At 48.9% G+C, this 20152-nt stretch overlaps 2 protein-coding genes across 2 annotated transcripts in view; one reads left to right on the forward strand and one right to left on the reverse strand.

The window, feature by feature from the left end:
* LOC119386877 (fatty acid CoA ligase Acsl3) overlaps positions 1 to 12544 on the reverse strand; it is a 51841-nt gene extending 39297 nt beyond the window's left edge. The window contains exon 1 of the mRNA XM_037654149.2: positions 12342 to 12544. The gene's annotated coding sequence lies outside the window, so the exon portion shown is untranslated. The remainder of the gene's footprint in view (positions 1 to 12341) is intronic.
* Positions 12545 to 12706: 162 nt separating this feature from the next.
* Positions 12707 to 20152, forward strand: part of LOC119385716 (UDP-glucose:glycoprotein glucosyltransferase 1) — a 96696-nt gene continuing 89250 nt past the window's right edge. The window contains exon 1 of the mRNA XM_049414071.1: positions 12707 to 12922. The gene's annotated coding sequence lies outside the window, so the exon portion shown is untranslated. The remainder of the gene's footprint in view (positions 12923 to 20152) is intronic.

Here is a 20152-nt window from a genome sequence, read left to right on the forward strand (position 1 = left end):
GGAAACGTTGTGCGTGCACGGTACTGGTCTGTCAAAGGGAGTCTGAACTGTCAACCACCAGTAGTCTTATGCAAATCTAAGTCACTGTGCTGTTGCAAGAGAGCGACAACCTGACATGCCCTGAAGGTAAGTGTTCCCTTTAACAGTGGACCCGTCTGTACGTACGTATGTATGTATCAAACGTTCGCATGACCTCTGCGGGCACTGGGTCACGGAGTTTGCCATCAGGTGCACGCGCTTTTGTTACTCCGACACGCAATCGGAAACGTCCTCGACGCGCTGACACCAACGCACTTGAACTCGATAGCGAGGGGGCAATAAGAGATAATTTGCGTAGTGGGAGACGGCAACGCCGGTTCTAATTGTGGCTGCGTGCGCGTCGTTGTTAACGAGAGCTTCAGGAGGAGATTACGCCGCGCTGCCCTCCGCAAACACAGTTATACGAGACGCCTTATCAGTCGTGTTGTGTAAACTTTGCGTGGCCTGCTCGAGAGGGGAGTCGCATCGCGCGTACCGCAGGTCATCTGCATGCGGACGCGCAGACAACTAGCCGGCGCAGCCAATATTCTGCCCATTGAACGTGTATGAACGCTGAATAATAATAATAATAATAATAATAATATTAATAATAATAATAACAATAATAATAACAATAATAATAACAATAATAATAACAATAATATTAACAATAATAATAACAATAATAATAACAATAATAATGTCGAGTCGCCCCCCCCCCCCCCCCTCCATCTGGTGCGTCTGTGTAAGCTGCGCCACTTGCGTAAATATAGTACATACACACAAATTCCGTCTGTCACGTGAGACCACGAAGATACATATGCAGCGTATACGAGTTGTAATCTGAGATAACCAGACTACAACTAAATTAGGGATTTCTACGTGCCTAACCACGACACACGAGGTACAGTGTGGGGGGGATTGCGGTTTAACGTAAATCTAATAACGGGTGTTTCGGCATTTCACCCCCTTCCCACTGAAAAATGCGGCCGCTGCGGCCTGGAATCGAACCCACGTCCTTGAGCTTATAGCGGGCGCGATACCTTATAGCCGCCAGCCATGCACGGCGCGTAAAAATCGCCACGAGGCACGACACACTAAACGAGAAGAGGAAAGCTGCTGTCTCAAACGAAACCACGCCGAGAGCTCTATGCCGACCAAAGACTCTCAGTCTCGAAGAAAAAAAAAGGGAAGAAAAAGATCCACAACGAGAGGCGACACCGCCACGCGCTTCGATGGGCATTGCGACAGCGCGTGTCAGCCACACTACAATCCAGAATTTATAGGTGACTGGCGGCAACAGTAGCAGCAACAGTGTATAGCACGAGGAATAAGGGCGCAGTCGCACGGTTGGATCATTTCAAAATACGCTCGAACAGTGAAGGTCGCATGCAGATGCAGCGGGTATGCGCGTGTCTGTACGCGCGCTCTCTTTTTCTCTATTTTTATCAGCAGCTGTAAGCCTAGCCGTTTTTTTTTTTTTTCCCTCCATCTGGCCGCACCCGAGGGCAGCAGGCGTCGGCTGCAACTGTTTTCAGAATCGTTCACTGAACGCTCCACGCGACCACCGTACACAGTTGGAGAATTAGAACAGCGCGTTGTTAATGAACCCTTCTATAAAATGGGGCGCCGATGCACGCTCCAGCGGCAACAATACACGCCGAGCTGCGTGCGGCCGCGGGCGAAACGGAACGTTTCATAATGAAAGCTCCTGAAAGGAAAACGTTGACACCCAAGGAAAACGAGCGTGTATATAGTACTTCGAAACGGCACAGCTTCACGCTTTAAATAAGCGGCGCCGTTTCTGCATAGAGACGCGTAAAAAGGCGCAGTATTACTTATGTAGCCTTATGAAAAGATTGCAACCAACGTTAACGTATGCGGATACTGTCTGTATGTATGCATCTTTTAGTTACAGGACGTGCGCCTGCGGCCACACGTCTCGAACGGGAACACATACGGAACAATATGCAAATGGAGTGCCCGACAGAGAATGGAGATTTCAATTTCACCCGACTCGTACTGCACCTGCGCCTCAATCCACAGCGCCGTCGTCTTAACGATTGTCGAGAAGTTACCTATATGTGAAGGAATACATTATGCAAATGAGAAATAACGTGACCGACGCGGGTGCCGGTCACTCAACACGGGCGCAGAAAATCGTCAAGAGCTGGAATTGGAAAAGCCTCTCGAAGGAGTTACACTGAGTGGCCGTCCCGAAATGTGCTATAAGTGGAGATGGGACATTTAAACAGCGGACACAGCGAAATTTTTCGGCCAACTATATACGGGAGGCTCTAAAGAAGAGGAAAGTCCTGTTATTTAATTAAAGATAGTGCGCACGAACCAATTCGGTAGCTGCCCACGCTCGTGCTATACTCGCATATGAACAGCCCTAAACTACGCAGACATATATACTCCAGTGTCGACACTGAAGCAATAAAAGTACAATATAAACAAGCATTAGAAATCGGGTCACATGTAAGATCTAAAGAAATCACACACGCCTGTATACACTGATCAATATTATATTATTGTTGGAGCTTTACGTCCCAAAACTACGATGTGATTACGAGAGACGCCGTAGTGGAGGGCACCGGAAATTGCGACCACCTCGGGTTCTTTAACGTGCGCCTAAATCTAAGCACGCGGGCCTCAAGCATTTTCGCAATGCGGCCGGGTTTCGATCCCGCGACCTTCGGATCAGCAGTCAAGCACCACAACCACTAGACCACTGTGGCGGTTTTGTACACTAATCATGTAATTTAGAAGCGGAAGGGGCGGGGGTTGCGATCCATTTGCATCACGCGCAAGAGCAAAAAGAGCTGCGCTTACACGACGGTCGCCAGCTTCGTGCACATTTGCTAAATTGCACGCGATAAGGTAAATGCGGTAAACAAAGCAGAAGGGGAAAAACAGGAGCCATGGCTTAGGCGTACATACGGTAGCGAACGTCCACACTTACGTACAGCAAGCCAAGCGAAGTAACCCTGAAGTCGCATTTCAAAGCTACACAGCCATCAGCGTCGGAACGGTCGGTCATTAATGAACTATAAGCGGAACGCCGATTGATTTCCGATACGAAAGATCAATGCGAACGGCGCTCATATCGTCGACGTGTACGAGCTTTTGATACGAGTCCGCGAGAAAGAGGGGAGAAAAAATGCGGACGCTGCTAGCGCAGTAATCGAAAATCCCGAGATCGATTGACGACCGACAGTCGGAGTGTGTACAGCCCTGCGATTCCGCATTAGGGAAATGGAAATCCCGGTCGCCAGACAAATGAACTCAGGAAAACTATAAAATAAAGGAAGCAGTGCGTCGTTAGAATGATGGCGAAGAACAGCGGCAGGCGCACTATACAAAGACGCGCGCGCGCGCGCGCACACACACACACACACACACACAAACCCAAGCCAGCAAGTTAATCAATAGTCACGAGTCATAAAGAACTTAACCACCTTCAAATGAGCCAATTGCGTTCACTTTTACGAATAGTGCACTGACTAGCTGTGGGGAGCAGACCGATGAGTAGCAGTTGGCAACCAGGAAAGTATAGGGGCATCGGTGGTTCAAGGCTGCGTCGAAGGTTAGGCCTGTTACGCGATGCGCCAGATCTGGCGCGGAGAAGACAAATTATGGGGCTACTTGGTTACGGTCGGCGCCGCGAAGGCTACGGAATAAAACGAGCCAGCAACGACAGAGGCTGCTGAAAAGAGAGGAAGGTTGGAGAGGGGGAAAACCCCGACAGCAAAAGTGGCCGCCCCAAGAGGACACGCGATCGCGTAGAGGAAGAGGGGGGGGGGGGGGGGGAAGAGGACGAAGCAAACGATCTGGCGTGACCACCACAAGTGTGCAATACTACGCAAGGAGGAAACACAAGCGCTGAGCCGATATTGGAGAAGGAGCGAAGAGGGGGTGGCAGTGAGAGGGACACAAAAGGGGGGCGCGGCTGCGGCGACGAGGAAATACGAGCTCCGAGTTCTGCTGCGCGTCTCAAGCCGTGCGTATCGGCGACAGCCTGCTCGCCTGATGACACGGTCACCCGGTATAAACCAAAGGAACAAACGAGAGTGGCGAGACAATTGTTGCATCAGATGTTATGACCGCACCTCGTTTGGTCAGGCCACTCGTACACAGTTGCTGATACCGCCGAGAATGGCGCGATCGAGAGCGTCATGACACGCGCCGATATGATACTACGGGTGGGGAGGCGCGCAGTGGCAATCAATTCCGGCAAAGTGACGAACCTCGACGAGTTTGGTTTTGCTCCGTGGCATGCAGAGGGAGAGAGAGAGTGGGAACGTCACACCGCACACATGCGCAAGGGTGGGCCGCGTCGCATGACTAGCTCACACGACGAGTGTTCGAGCATGCAGCGAGAAAAATAGCTAATGACTGCCATCGTTTCGCGCACCCAGATTCGAGGAATGTCTAGTTAGAGTCGGGACGGCGCCCAGCCGCCGTCTGTCGAGCGAACGAGAGCAGCTGTGCAGAGCATCGCACGCATCTCTGCAAAAATTAAAAAAAAAAAACGAACTTGAACAAGCAGGCGAGTACACCCACCAGCAAAAGTTTGTGTGAAGTTGGCTCCACAACAGATGCGAATTTCTGCTCTGTTAGACTGTGCAAATTGCTTGGCTTAAACATTGCTTCTAATTTAGTTGACGACTGTGTATAGGTTGCAATACCAATCACAGGCTGGAACATTTATTTGGAGGTCACGTTCCCAGACGAAGCGAGAATATATTCCTCGAATATTTCGCGTCCCGCGGACTTTTACTGTAGGATGTACGCAATGGAGTAGCGCAACGCAAGACTTACCAAAGCGCCGCCACTCGAACACGCGATGCATTTTTTTTTTTCGCAATGCGCGCACGATTGCATCGCAGGCTTTACAAGCGATTAGGAACACGGCAGGCAGTTCAAGGCAAATCGGTCGCATTCGCAAGACAACGGCACATTCGCGAAGCCGTGACGTCATCAGCTCGAAAACATGGTGAAAACAGCGGGGAAAGGCAATGGCGGGGCGATTCCGCTCCCTGCAAAGGCGGCTGCGCGGTCAAGCACGGCCGACCGAGCCGGGAATTAAACGGCGTATCGCCGAAATGCCAGGAAGATATTAAGTCGCTTCCGAAACTGCTGCTCGGGAGAGGAACTGAGCCGATGAAGAAGATGAGGAGGAGAAGGGTTAATTGCTACAGTGTCGCCTCGCTCGCTGTGTGTGCCCTGGGTTTCATCTTTCGCTCTCGGCGGAGAACAGGTTTCCGCGAGGGAGCGGTCGACGTACGAAGAAGGGGTTAAATGAACTCCGGCTGCCCCCCGGAACTGTCCGAACTGTTGCACGCCGAAGCCAAGATGGGAAACATTAAGAGTTCCTGCCTTGCAGGGAATGCGCAGTCCAGGCAAGGCCACAGAGAGAGAGAGAAAAAGCCTTAACTATTCAATGGATTTTTTTGCCCCACCGACTAGCCGTTACCACATGGTGCATCGCGAAGCGTTGACGCGCTTCAAGTTTTCAAAATTACCATTTTCGACACATCTACATTTCATTTAAAGCCGCGCATTTGTGGCATCCATGACACCCAAAGAGATCGGAAGCATGGGCGCTTGTGCTCTAGCGGTGGCACTGGAGGTGGCGATCTTTGAAATCACGAGGCCACCTGTTCAGACTCCTTTTTACGTGACCAGGTGACGGGAGTCACGGCTCGCTGCAGGCATTGCGCATGCCCTGTTGCTACTTATGTAGATTCCTCAGGCGCGCATTTCAAAGGACAATCGAAGCGGTTTGGCGGAGCGGTAGACGGCATTTCCATCGCCGTGGAGGCAACCTTGGGTTGCCGAAATAGGCCTCAGTTCCCTTCCCCTACCCATTATTATTATTTCCGAAATGCGGGCCGCGCGGGGTGCGGTGAAGGCTGCTGTGTGGTTTGTTACTTTGTTACGGAAGCTCGGTTGCTATGAAAGAAAATTAAATTGAATTGTCGCCGCTTCAAATCACGTGACAACTATGCACGCCAGTGCCGGGGAGAGAGGAAAACATCTGAGAGGCACGTGCATGAAGCCTTAGGCCCCGAAAACAGCAACATTCTGAAATTTATGCAACATGACGAAAAAGGTAATTTGTGAAATAACGTTTAGTAGAAAAAGAAAAGCCACTTCGTGGCGCATTCAACGACGTAGAGAAGAGAGAGAGAGAGAAAGAAAGGAACACGTAACAAAACGGGTGGTCGCTGTTACAAAAGGAATACCGCTGCGCGCATTCACCTTATACTTAACAGCAGAGCAATCTGCTCGGCAGTTTCAAGAATGGCAGTTGCATTACGTAGCAGACTATCCACCCACTGAGAAACGCAAACAATAAGCAAACAGCCTGCCCTACCATGTGATCATAGGATAGCGCAGAACACTGCGTGGGCTTTGAGGGATTATATACAGCCACGGGTCGGAATGACAACCTGACGTTAGGACACGGTGGTCGAAAGAAAAATATAAATAGCCCGTGAAGCTTGCATTCAGACAACGCGTCATACAGTCACGAGCAAGCAATGTAACCGTTAATCGTTAATATCGGCATAAACGAGCTCAGAAGGAGGTTCCTCTTTCAATGACACTTCGTATTAACACGGTATCACTGACTTCCTGTAGCAGGGGGTTCAAACATGCGGCCTGCGGACCTCTCGCTACCGGCCCGGCCTATGCACAACTGCCTTTTTTTTCATTTATATGCATACATTTTAGAATTTTCTTTATCAGTATGTTCATGAGCTACACAGACGTGCCTGGTCTCATGCATTGTTTTTTTGTGAGGCACTCCATGCGGTCGCCATGTGTTAAAACATAACCGTGGAACAAAAACTATTTCAGAATCGGCGTCATTCTGGAAATCACTATCGATACGTTTCTCAACAATCCGACGTCAAATCCCCTTCAGAAATGACCCATATATATGAGGTACGGGAAAGGCCTGTCAAATGGCAATGGCAGCCAACATTTTCAACCTTCTTCACTGCCACGGTCCTTGCGGGGGTCAATTTCGTGACGGCGGCCCGCTAATGAGCTGAGTGTGAGACCCCCGTCTTGTAGGCTCTGGCTGAAGCAGTTTGGGTTCGCTATACGTGCAGTGAATCTTCGTGGTCCATTTCGGTACAACCAGGAAGCGGTGCAGGAGGGAATCTGTGGCGAGTGTGCCGTCCGACACAGCGTTTCCGGCATTCGCAGAGAGAACAGTGCGTCCCCCAGTTATGACCAGTTATGACTGTACGTACAACCACCGAGCTATCGAAAAGGCAGGAAAGGCCGCTCCCTCACGCGCATCTGAGTCGTATACATACAATTTACAGCACCATGGGCGCCGCCGCCTGCAAGAAAATTTGGCGGTGCCCTCCTACCACCCTGCGTTTGACGACGCTGCTATGGAACGTGAAATTACCCAAGCAGGTCATGTCACGTTTGCGTGGGGTTGGGACACAGCGGCGAGTTTGCATGCCTATAAAATTCAACGCAGCGTGGGAGCGGTGGCGGCCGGATAACGGCACTCTGCCGGCAAATGACATTTTTCAGCGCCGGTGGTTTAATGTTCGCTTCGCTGATCGTGCGCACATCCAGCCAACTTTGTTTCAGAGAACGTGCGGCCCCGGTATTTATCGCGAACTGCGATCCGCCGAAGTGTCTTCTGTTGTAGCTTTTGATTTCCCTATCACCGCATCTAAGAGATGCGTGCTTCAAACTTTGCGTTTGGTGACGTTAGCTTAAACGAGATTAAGAACACCTCAAGGATTTTATACGAATAGCAATTCATGCTGCGGCGGCTTTCATCCTCATGCATATGCTGACAAATCCCGAAGAGAAACTGGTATAAGCGTCGAGACCTTTCGAGGTAGCGTATGACAGCATTGTTTCATTATACTAGTTTCTGCGCGCTCACGGACAGCCCCATTTTTCTACCTCCTATAAAAAAAAAAAAAAAGTCGGGTACAACTTTAGAAAAAAGCGGCATTTGCACCTCAAAGGCGGATGCACACGCGCTTCCACCAATGGGCGCGCGCTCTAGACTGACGTCACGAGCCGGACGGCCGGTGCCTCCGCTCAAGGAGAAGAAGCGGGACTATTTCTTTGCCGCGGAGGCAATCGGCTGCCGCGCTTCGGTCATATGGGCGGGGCCTCTCCTTTTTTCTAAAGTTGTACCCGACTATAGTCACGGAGAGCTTCGCTATAAAAAAAAAATGATAAAATGAGAATGGAGGACAGGCAGACCGTCCTCGCATACATCCTTTCGTAGAAGGTCCGCGTCCCCATTAACAATACCCGGCACATTTTACGTGAACCTCGCACATGTGTATGGTATGTTTTCTGTGAATGGGAAGGGGCACTTTGGTAACAAATTACCGCTGCATGTGCTATGTAGAAACGGATCGCAGACGTGGACATGTCACGGCACGAGCACTCGGCCACATGTGGCCACCACGTGGAAGGCGAACACAGGTGGCGACTGACGACAAGCTGCTGAAAAAAAGAAGGAAAGGTCTCGAAAGCGACACAAGGTCGGTGTAGAGAGAGAGAGAGCCTCGGGCGGGAGCGTAACATTTAAACGGCTGTGCAGCGGTGAAAAGTCGGCGAGACCCGTCGCATTACATTTCGCTAGGCATATCAACCACCTGTTGCGGCACAACATGCCCCATCGGGCTCGCCGCGTACGATTTTTCCTCCTTTTCGCTGCTTCGCGGGTGCACCTCGCGCAAGAAGAGACATTCTCGGCGAACGTGCCAAGAATAGGTGGTGCCGACCAATGAGAAGCAATAACGAATGCCACACGCGCTGTCGTGCCCGGCTAAAGAAACCAAAATTCTAGTGTAGACGACATGCAGCAAGCAAGTGGCGTTCGCGTGGCGTGTGTTGCGACATGCGCGTGTTCTGAAACGGTGATACAAAAGGCGGCGACATACCTGCCGTGTGCAGGCGGAGGACAGAGTGACAAGGCGAAATTAAACTCGAACGTTGCTAGGATGCCCGGCGACAGACGCTTATGCCCAATTTTGAAATTTTCTTTTCACCATTGTATAATAATTCCCGCAGTGTTTATTAATGTCTTGCCCCCTCCTTCCCCTGTCTTTCTTATGCAATACACTGGAGGATGAGGGGGCTCTTAAGGAACAATAAATGATGATGATGGTAGCTGAGCAGTGTATATATATATATATATATATATATATATATATATATATATATATAAAACTCGGAAGTAGCATAGCCCGATGACCTATCTTCAAGGACGCAAAAAAAGTTCTTGAAATGGTGACGGCATCGGCCTCACAATTTCCGATTGCAATAAGAACGCGTGTACATTACTTAGAAAATTAACCAACGTCACGCCAAGTGATCAAGTAATCGATTCTGTCGGGCTTGCGAGATTTTCGTCTGAGGACTCCTCGTCTTTCCAGAGCTTAAACGTCGTGTGTACTTTACGAACAACCATTCCTCATTTTCTCGTTACACGTATGAACAGATATGTTTATTCTATTTATTACTGGGCTTCGAGAAAGTTACACGTAAAACGCCCCAGGTCAGTTTTAAAACCGCGCTCCATAAAAAAACCCAGCACGCACAACTGGTACTTATCGCCCGCATGTCCAGGCAGGCTAGGCTGGCAGCGCACGTACGACAGAGTACCTGCCGGTTAACCCACAAACGCAGCACGCTGACGTCAGCGATGACGTCGCGAACACCGCTAATGACCTTGAAGCGCATGGCGAGCGGAGTCCTTCGGCGGGGGCTGGCCCCTTCATGGCAGCACGAGGAACCATCCAAGGTGGCGTGTATAGAACTATGCCTTGGACACGGAGGTAAACGGAGAGGTGAATTGCGCAACAATTAATAGAATCAACGATGCCGCCGCTTTTTGCAGCTGAAATATAGAGGCTAGAACCTGAAAGATTGCCAAAAAAAAAAAAGAGAAAGAAACCAATTGCGATTCTTCAACCGGCCGAGTGGCTGGATACGTCTGTCATCAATATTCAATAAAAGATGCGCGCGCGGAATGTTGCGACATTTGTATGTATTTATGGGCACACTTACGGATTGACGGCTATTTCGACAGCGCCAGGAATAAAACGACCCCGTTTCGCAAACGAGACATGATGGCCGTTGGGAATTGAAGTGTGTGCACTCTAATGCGCGAGACATGGTCTACAAGCACTTAATACCCTGTCAAAAGCTCCTCCGAAAGGATTCGAACCCACTGCTCCAAATTTTGCGCTGGAGAGTGACTGACAGTTACACTTCTACCGTGTAGGATGATTGCGGGGGCAAAAATGGCGACAGGTGAGAAGAAAATAGAGCCGCCTGTAACGGGAGGGCCGCGTAGAAGACGAAGCGCGGCTTTCTTGCTTGCATTTCTTCTGAAGCTGGAATGCTCACGCCACACGGTGCAGCCAGGTCAGGCTCCGCAAATTCGCTTCGGGCGTCGTCTCGCAGACTGTCGCAAGCGTGCACTCTCGGAGGGCCGACCTACTACTACTACAGCCACGAAGCAAGTGGGCGAGAGAAGCGAATGCACGGAAAGGCGCATTGACCTCCCCAAGTACGCGGACAAACGTCGACGGGTGAAAGAGAGGAGAGGGCGCCGCCGACAGAACGGAACCACGCGGTTTCTTTTTTACGGAGACTTCCGCCGGCACGGGCCAAGATTTTTCAAAACGCGCATTGCCGCGATCCCGAGGAGGAAAAATAAAACCACGCAAGCAGCCTGGTTGCGGGAGGAGACACCGCAAGGTTCACACGCCAGCCGTGTCAAGGCAATCAGCGTCGCTACTACCGTTGGGAGCGCGAGCGGCGCGTCTGGGTTTCACGTTGCCCGTTTCTGTGACGAGCGACGATTAACTGCGTTTGTTATAACGGACGTAGAACGTCAGTGCTTTACAGTGGGAAGCGCAACTTGTATACGTCAACGTCGCAGCGTCATAACATGTAGTACAAACCAACATCCGAACGACGCGCGGCGATATGGGAGACGCGCCACGTGTGCCGATAACGCGACGCCGAAGATACCGGCGTTTCAAACATTGCCGCGAACGAAACACGTGGCGGCGTGGAAACAATGCGGAAACAGCTAACAATCAGCTAACGATCGCTTACAAATCGGCAAGTTAGTGCAATCGCGACGGCGTACAGACCACAAAACGCACGGGTCACGATTCGTACGAAGATGGACGCCGGTTTTTCGTTCAAACGCGGAAACGTACGCATGACGCATCGAACGCGTGCGGAGTCGCAACTCCTGTTTGAATGTGACCCCCTCATTTTGGAAATGGATTCTTGCCAACTGCTCATTCGGAAGCGATGGGCCGGCCGCCCGTGGCAATCGGCGTAGCCAAACAGCTCCCCGCAATCGACACCGCCGGCATGCGGAAACGAAGGGCAAGGACAAAATCATCGCTCGCGCTACCAAGCCGAAATTGTGCCAGCGGCACCCCACAGACGCTGCCGGCTATGTTAGTTCGTTTCGAGAAATTGGCACCGTGCCTTGCGAGCAGACTCGCGCTGCACGCGTCTCCAACCATTTACAAGATCAAAATACCATGCGCACAGTAAAACCGGCGACAATCGGAGAAAAGGCACGTAAATAGAATAGACTTCGCGGCTATCCACGTCTGGCTCATTTGAAGAAAAGCCACGCTACAATGCCGCGTCCTGCAACACAAGGCCGGTGGCACAGGGACCCGCCCCACTGATGCCGAAATTTGCACACAGCGTCGCCGCCACGCTGAAGAACCGTTTTGATGACGCAAACTTTCGGTCGGATCACCCCATAGTGTGACGTCATCTGTTTTGGCCGCGCACACCCCCCCTCGGCCGCCGCTGCCGAAAAGAAAACGGATCGAAGGGCGCAACCGTGAGCATGGCTCAAGCGCACGGGTACTCGAAAAGAAAAAAAAAAAAAATAGACCACCCATCTGCGACGCACTTATCCGCGAAAGTGCGGAAGAACAATCGTAAAAACTCACCGGTGCGATGTATCGTCGCGTTCCCCACGCGCGCCGCGCTTGCGGCAAAAGTTCACGAAAGTGGCCTTCCCCACACGACACGACCACGCTGCGTCCCAAAGGAAATTTCAAAAGCGTCTCAACGGATATAACAGTCTCACAGATCACCTCTGGGCGTGGGGTTTTCAGGTTACATTTAGGACGTACGGACGAGTGGAAATCTGAAAGAGGTCGCGATGAACGCGCGACAAAATTGAATGGGAATGAATGAGCAATCAAAGCACGGTCTCGCACACAACATCCGCGGGTCGAGTCGCACGGAGACTGGGAGGAGTCGCCTACCGTTTGCGGCTCTGCGATGCGTTGATGTCCGCTGACAATGTTCCAGAGTGTGAAGTCGTCAGGAAAGCCGGTCACTGAGCACCCGCACGCAAGAACACACTGTGAATCACTGACAATCAACAACCGCAAACCGGCCACCCTTGTACGCGCGTTTTTGTGGTGGCGTGATCCGCGTACTCTCGTCCGCAGCGCGCACCGGGTGTCCACAAGGTCACGTGAGGCGTCCTGTCACAACGCGATTGGCCGCACGCGCCAAAAACTGACCAGCTTTCAATCTGCCGTTTTAAATCAACCGTTAGTTTTAAATTAAGCGTTTTCACCAAGTATGAGGCATTTATCTTGCATTTTTGCTCGTTTTCGTGGGAATTTCGGTCTGTGTTGAGCATCGTGTCATGGCGACACGCATGCAAGTTTCGTTGTGGTGCCGGCGGCTCGGGGGATCGTCGCCAATGTTTCATCTAATTGGCTTTAATTAGGTTAACATAGTAGCGATAGTAATTAGTTAGAAAGAAGTACTATCTATTGCGTCCGTGATCACCCTGTTTGCAGCCCTAATTCCTGAGGGCTGGTCTATTTAATCGGTAAGCACACTTTGTCAACTGTTTATGAAGTAACATTTAAAACACCTGCAGTACGGTGAGCTTGAGTCCACGATTTGAACCCGCTTTCTATTTAAGTATTCTGATTTTTTGATCGGAAGGATCGCTCGAAGCGTGTGCAAGTTGCAAAAGCGGCTTTTAATACGAATGCAGTACATAATGAGATCAATGACGCGTCAACGTGACGATATCCTGTGATCGCCGCTTGTAAGCCCACGTCACTCTTTGGAATGGACATGTCGTCGGTAATCTCCTGATCACTCATCCTTACCGCTTTCCTGCCGTGTTTGGTTATGCATGTGGTGTCGGTCAGCCTTGCCTACGATCTTATCAGCAGGCTCATCTGCTTCCGTGTTTCCTCAAACTGTGTCAGGATCGCTCTTGATCAATTCCGAGCTTTACACCTCTTTCTGATTAGTTTTTTTCCCCAATATCTTCGTTGGTTTCCATCGCTACCTTCGAAATCATTTCGCATCAAACTAGCAACATTTGTTATGCAATCATTGATGAACAAGTATGTTGCGATAAGGTTGTGTCTTAAACGTGCTTGCGTCTTGCTTCGGGGGTGGTATCATCTTATCGCGCATAGAGGTCGGGTACTATCAGTTAACTGCTTATTCCTTTGCGTCTCACAGCCAAGTAATGTATAGGGAACTAGATCATGTAGAAGGACATGTGTAATACCTGCAGTGGGCGTAGCTGAAGATATGCGAGGTGCTAATTTGGAACGCCAGAATTATTCAGAAACATTAAACTGTCATTTTGTCTACATACTGCTTTCATAGATTGTTTCAGCGTAACATGATCAATTGTTTCAGCGTAACATGATGCAAACAAGACCAAGAATAGTAAGAATAGTTAGGATAAACAAGATTATTCATTTGTTGAATGGCACTAAGTGGAGGTACATGCTGCTGAAGCGCATACAGCATAGTGAGGTATACATTGTGACCGTCATGTGCCTCCTGTGCATGTAAGGTGCAGTTTGGAGAGCCACTAAGTGTGGCAGAAACGGTGATTCAGTGAAACACTTAGCCTACCACCGTTTGTTACATCCACATTAGTGTAACCGTATGCAAAGATGGTTCTGTGAGCAGAAACCCCTGCCAACGGTGTTAGATGGACTATTTTGATGTGGAATATAACTAACCTGAAGATTACAATTCATGCATGATAAGTACGCTGCTTCATCGTTACACATATAAATTACAATAATATTCAGTAACTGACAAAATTAGCTGCGCTGCATACTTCTCATGGCCTTATGGACATTGTTTCTTACAGCCAGTTGCTACGCTGACAAGTTTTGGGCAAGTTTCGTATTCAGCATATTGCTGGCTATGTCAGGGCTTTCTATCACTTATGATGTGCACTGTTTGCCCAACTACTCCTTGTCGTTCAGTGTTGTCTTAATCAGTCGAGTACATGAACGGGGCTGCAGTGGCAAATATATTGCACAAAAGTGCCTCATGCACACCTTTGCGTGTACGAACGTTCTGCATAACATGGTGTGAAGTGTTTACTTTAGTGGCCAGTGCTTTTCTGAACGACACGTCAGTGCAAAAGGTGTACACAGGCTTGGGCAACATTGCCGAAATTTAATTGGTCCCGTGCTGGCATTGGAGGCCAACTCAAAATTGCTGCTAGCTTCCTGTTTCCAAAAGTCAAGCTACAGGTTACCCGGATAACTTGCGTTGTGACCTTCTTACCTTCTAATCCCGTTATTAACAAGCAGAGATAGCTTCTTTATGTATCCCAGTATGCTTTGATCCATCGTACTTTGGCTAACTGTGCAACTTTCCAACACGCACACAAGAAAGAAGAAGAACATGACAAATGTTATAATGTGGCACTGTTACCAATGTACTCTGAATCAAAACCAATTTGCCCACCTTGCTGTATTGGTCCAGCATGCTTTTATTTTATGTTAATCGCTTCCTTGGTATAGCAAAGCTGGGAAAAGGTACGTTGCTCAGGTGCCGAATGGGCCTGGCCATTCTGCAGGTATGACACGCTGGACTGAGGTACCTTGTGAAAGCGTCACGGCTCAGCTGGTCCACAATATTGCAACCCGTCTCATATCCAGTCGGCACGCCGTGTACAATTGAACCCGTGTACTGAAGCTTATCAGTGCAGCACCTTAGCTGATAATCTGCCTTAGTCATTGGCATGTGTGAGGGTTCTCCATTAAGGGGGCGTAGTTACCACAACCCCCCCCCCCCCAACACACACTTTCATATTGGTCAAGTCCTGAAGCCGACAAGCTTCATAGGGGGTGCAGAAATGAAAATTATGCAGTGATGTTGTTCTCACAGCGGCCTGCCCTTGCTCCCTGACTTTCCCCTGGCATAGTTAAGAAGTGAACAGTTCTCGGAATGCAATATCAGGGGTCCTCAGCAGCCATTATATCATCAAAAACTTGCATGGCCATAACCCTGCACCTTAAACAATGACGGTACAGGTCAGACTGTGTAAAGGTATAGGGCAAACTTGGCAACCCCTGTTCAACGATTAGGGGAGGTGGCCAACCCCCTCCCCCGTGTGCATACACCAGTGACCATGGTAGCTTAGAGATCATAATCAGATAGAGAACTGCACTCTTTTTATTATTTGGTGCCATTCAAAAGCATTCGTAAGGGAACCATTAGTGGTTAGTGGGAATATGAGCAAAGAGCTAGCACTCTTTAAAAAAGCTGTTCACTGCATTGCCCCACTGCAGTGGTCTAGTGTTTCTGGTGTTCAACTGCTGGCTTGAGGACACACAATCGAATGCTGTTCATGGCAGCCGCATTTTTTGATGGAGGTGAGAATGCTAGAGGTCTGTGTGCTTAGGTTTAGGTGCACATTGAAGAACTCTAGGTGGCCGAAATTTCCGGAGCCTTCCACTACTCATAATCATATTGTGGTTTTGGGACATAAAACCCGACTATTATTATTATGTTATGTTCCCCGTATCACACAAATGGTGCATTGTTTACATTAACAGAGCCTTTGTTTAGCGCACCTGCCACAATAATAGAGGGGGACAGCAGCCGTGTCTTAACGAGCTCTGTTAGCAGGCATTCGGCAGGGAACATGTCCTGAATCTGCTGCACAAGAGTATTTGCTTTTAGATGCGAAGTATCTTAAGGCGGAGCTCAATCCGGTGGTGGTGGTGGTGGTGGTGGTGGTGGTGGTGGTGGTGGTGGTGGTGTGCGTTCTGACCACCCTTACTGCGCATGCGCATACCCTCTCCACACACCTCCTCTCCACTTTCCCTCTCCCCTTCCCCTCTCCACTTTCCTTCTCCTCTTCCCCTCTCCACTTTCCCTCTCCCCTTCTCCCCTCCCCCTTTCCACTCTTCCTCTGAAACGCGGGCTAGACATGCCGAAATTCTCCCCTGCTCAACGCCGCGATGAGCTCGAGCGCATGCGCGTCCCCTCCCCTTCTCTCTCCTCTCCTACGCTGCCCCCCTCTCGCCCGCCTGTAGGCCGCGTTCCCCGCTCGCCCTGTGAGAATTAACGGCCAGGCTAGATGGAAGATACGACGCGCGTAGCGTCCCTCTTCGCGTTCCACCACGCGAGGTCGGTAGCATGCCCAACGAACGCCAACGGAATGCGATCGTGCAAGTGCTCCGGCTTCGCATCGCCTCATGGTCCCCTTTAGCGGGAGATGGTGTAATTTTTTGCAACAGCACCTTTTTATCAGCAGTAAAGTCCAATCACTGACCACAAAAACAGGTAAAAGAGCCAACGAGAGCTACCTTTAAAAAAAAATTTTGAATTACGGTTGTATTTTGGCCAAAAACAATTTTTTCTCCCTAAACAAGAAAGCGTAAGTCAAATGAACTGCCTGATTTAATGCCAAGAGACATAAGTGGGTAAACGCTATTTAAGAATGCACCAAGGAAGTTTCACGAAACAAAAACGATAAATAGACGATTATGATACTCCCACTGTGAAATTCGATCACAGCTCCATGTGGTTTTCATTTTGCAATATATTCTTAGGTAGTCTATAGCACCATCTCGTAGCCTTGTGTCGCACACTGCTTTCCTTCTCAACCTTTTGCGTTTTACGGGGCTGATCCACTCACTTACGGCGAGGCACGCTGATGCTCGACACAGGAACTGGCGTCTAAGAGCTGTACTCCAAAGAAAATCTGCGAAGCTCATATATTTGGGGAATAGATAAGGAAAGGCATCTGACTTAGCTGTGAAACTTAGCTGTCATAAAATTTCAGTAAAGAAAATTTCCACGTCTATTCCTTTTTATGTTTTCCAATGACAATGGATACGACTTTATCCTACGAAGTGCAGAACAATACGACTATTATGGTTGAACTCGGAAAAAAAGTCCAGCAGGGACACAAATAAATGCCGTTTTTGTTCTTTGCATCGGCTCGGCATATGCAGCATAGCCATTCTCATCATTGGCTGTTAACTGACTTCACGCCTTCATACAGTAGAACCTCATGCAGCATGCACTACAGTGCAGACATGACACTATGTATTGCACGCCAGTATGCGATAGTTGAATGAACTTGTGGCAAGCCTGTAGCGGTTTGAGAGTCAGTACGTGGAATGAAAATGGAACTGTGGTGATAACAAGGTCAGCCTTCTGCTTTGAACAGCTGTTATGAAAGCGGACACGTGCTCATCATGGATCACTGTGGCCGAAACAGCATGACACTTGATGCACAGTGCGATGCTATCGCAGTTCTTGTAATTTTGAAGGAATGCAAGATGCTTTACTGTGCAAGTGTTTCAGATGCCATGGACACGTAGACAGAGGAAACATCTTGTCCTCTCTTCCAATGCTAAAATATTATCTGCAGTTTAATGACAGTGTCAGCAGTAGCATTTCTATTGAATCAATAGAAATGGTGCAGGAAAGCTTGACGACTAGGATGATAACGTTGTGATGATATATTAACTTGCCAAAGTAGCCAAGACCACAACGACACGAAAATTAGTGTATGATTGTTGACGCAGTGACAACAATGGGAGGATGAGCATGATATGACAGTGAGATGATATTTGCAAGGAAAAAATGGTTGCACACAAGCTATAGACAAGGATGCAGAATACACAGATGAGCGCAATATGTGTCTTCTGATATTTATTAAATGCTGGCCATGGTAACACTGTCAAGAGGACAGTTACATGCCCATGGGTGCATGTATAGTAGGGATAGCATGGCAACGATGGTATGATGCGAGCCAGAGGATAAAACTGGAAAGGTGACAATGTAATGACCCTACTGGCATCGTAGGGGTGGCTTGACAGTGAAAGCTTTACAACGTTAAGGCAAGTACAGTGGCATGACAGTGATGGCAATATCAGGATTAGATGAAAGTGGCATTATCACTAGTATTGAATGTGAATGCAAAGTTACGTTGAATGAATGCCAAAAGTGATATGACAATGGAAGCTTGGTGGAAATGCCGTGACAATACAGGATGGCATGACAGTGACAGTGTGATGGTGATAGCATGATGAAAACCAGGTAATGTGGTTGGAATGGCCACAATAGAATGACCACAGCAGCATCAAGATAATGTTATGGCAAAAAATTCGTGACAACGACGGCGGTGTCACAATTAAACAGCCGAAGCATGATTATGGCAGTGTGTCAGTGGTGGGAATCCTTACAGGATTTTTTTTTTTCCAACTAAAAAGCATTTAAAGGGGTGGTGCCACCAAATTTGTGGCTTGCGCGTTCTTTGCTGTAAGCGTTTCCTATAGCTCCAGGAAGCATGATACACGCACCAAGACTCATGTATTCTCGCTAAATACTTTAATATCGCCTTTTTATGTGGACGACTTTTGGTTTCGGTTTCTTGGCGCTGAGGTTGGGCAGTGACGTAGCAGTGTAGGGGGCTTGGTCAAGCGATCGAAACTCGGCGAGTGATGCAGCAACCGATGCTTTGTTGGTACGTACGTTGCAGAGGTGGTGGAGGTCTGGAGGTCACTCATGTCACTACAGCAGATCTGGTGTGACATCACTACAACTTTCGTTGCCCCTCCTATAGAGCTACGTCAGTGTTGGCGTGCTAGCGATGGGTCTCGATTGGGAGAATGGGCATTTATGTACACTTTGGAAGTGAATTAAAATACATTCTACACGTTTGCTGTGTCCGACCCTTCATGTGGAGTGTCCTTGTATACAGAGGAAACCCACAACAGCCTCGAAATTTGATGGCAACACCCCTTTAAAGAGTCTAGATAGGTAGACACGTTGTGGCTGAACTTGACTGAATATATTAATTCTGTAAACACAAAATTATAATTGTTCACAAGCTAGTTTGCTATTTGCAGCACCAAGCATTTTAGTGCGTAATACTTTGCCCTGCTTAATAAAGGCCCCCACACCAGGTTTGGACATTACAAACAAACAAGTGTGGTGTATAGACCACTTGGTAGTGATTGTGTAATGCCTGCGTGCACGAAAATGATCAAAGTTTAAAAGAGAATGTTGTGCACCCTTTTTGCAGAGTTCTGAGAGAGAGTGAAAGCTAATGCACTCGTATGCCTATATAACAGGCACTCGTTGACAGTCTCTAGTCTCTATGTGAACCAAGAAGCAAACTGTGGTGCCAAGCCTGAAGGAAGAGTGCAGCTGGGGTGGCCTTCCTTGCTTATCTTTATTTGAACACGAAAGTGTTTTATGCCGGGGTCCACCAAGACTTTCATGACGTATTTCCGTCACGGAAGCACGTCAGCAAAATGAATGCCATTAGATGGCAAAGAAAAAAAAACTAAGAAAAAGTTCCGTTGACAGGAATCGAACCCATGACCTCTCAGTCCGCGACGATGGCTACCATTCGTTTAGCCCACTGAGCTACCGCCAAACAGATTACGGAGGCGACGTGAATGCACCTTTTATCTTTGACACTTGCTTCTCACAGTGCTCATGGATAGATGGATGCTATGAGTGTCCCCTTTATAACGGGGCGGTGACATCTGTGTGACCATGCTCGAAGAAAAAAAAAGAAAAAAAAAGAATGTAGTGTTGCAACAGCCATCCCATTCGGTGCGTTTCCAATACAAGTTTAATTTTGTCAATGCTTTAACACACCATAAGGTGGCGGCTTTAGTGCAAGGCTCGCTCATAGCATCCATCCGCATCGACAAATAGCTTTCCAACGCTCGCCTGGCTGTTGCACCGCGTTCACCGCTTGCGCTGTGAGAATTAGCAGCCAGCCTAGAGGAAAGACACAACGCGCGTAGCG

This window comes from Rhipicephalus sanguineus, chromosome 3 (genome assembly GCF_013339695.2).
Source record: "Rhipicephalus sanguineus isolate Rsan-2018 chromosome 3, BIME_Rsan_1.4, whole genome shotgun sequence".
In the NCBI taxonomy this organism is placed as follows: Eukaryota; Metazoa; Arthropoda; class Arachnida; order Ixodida; family Ixodidae; genus Rhipicephalus; species Rhipicephalus sanguineus.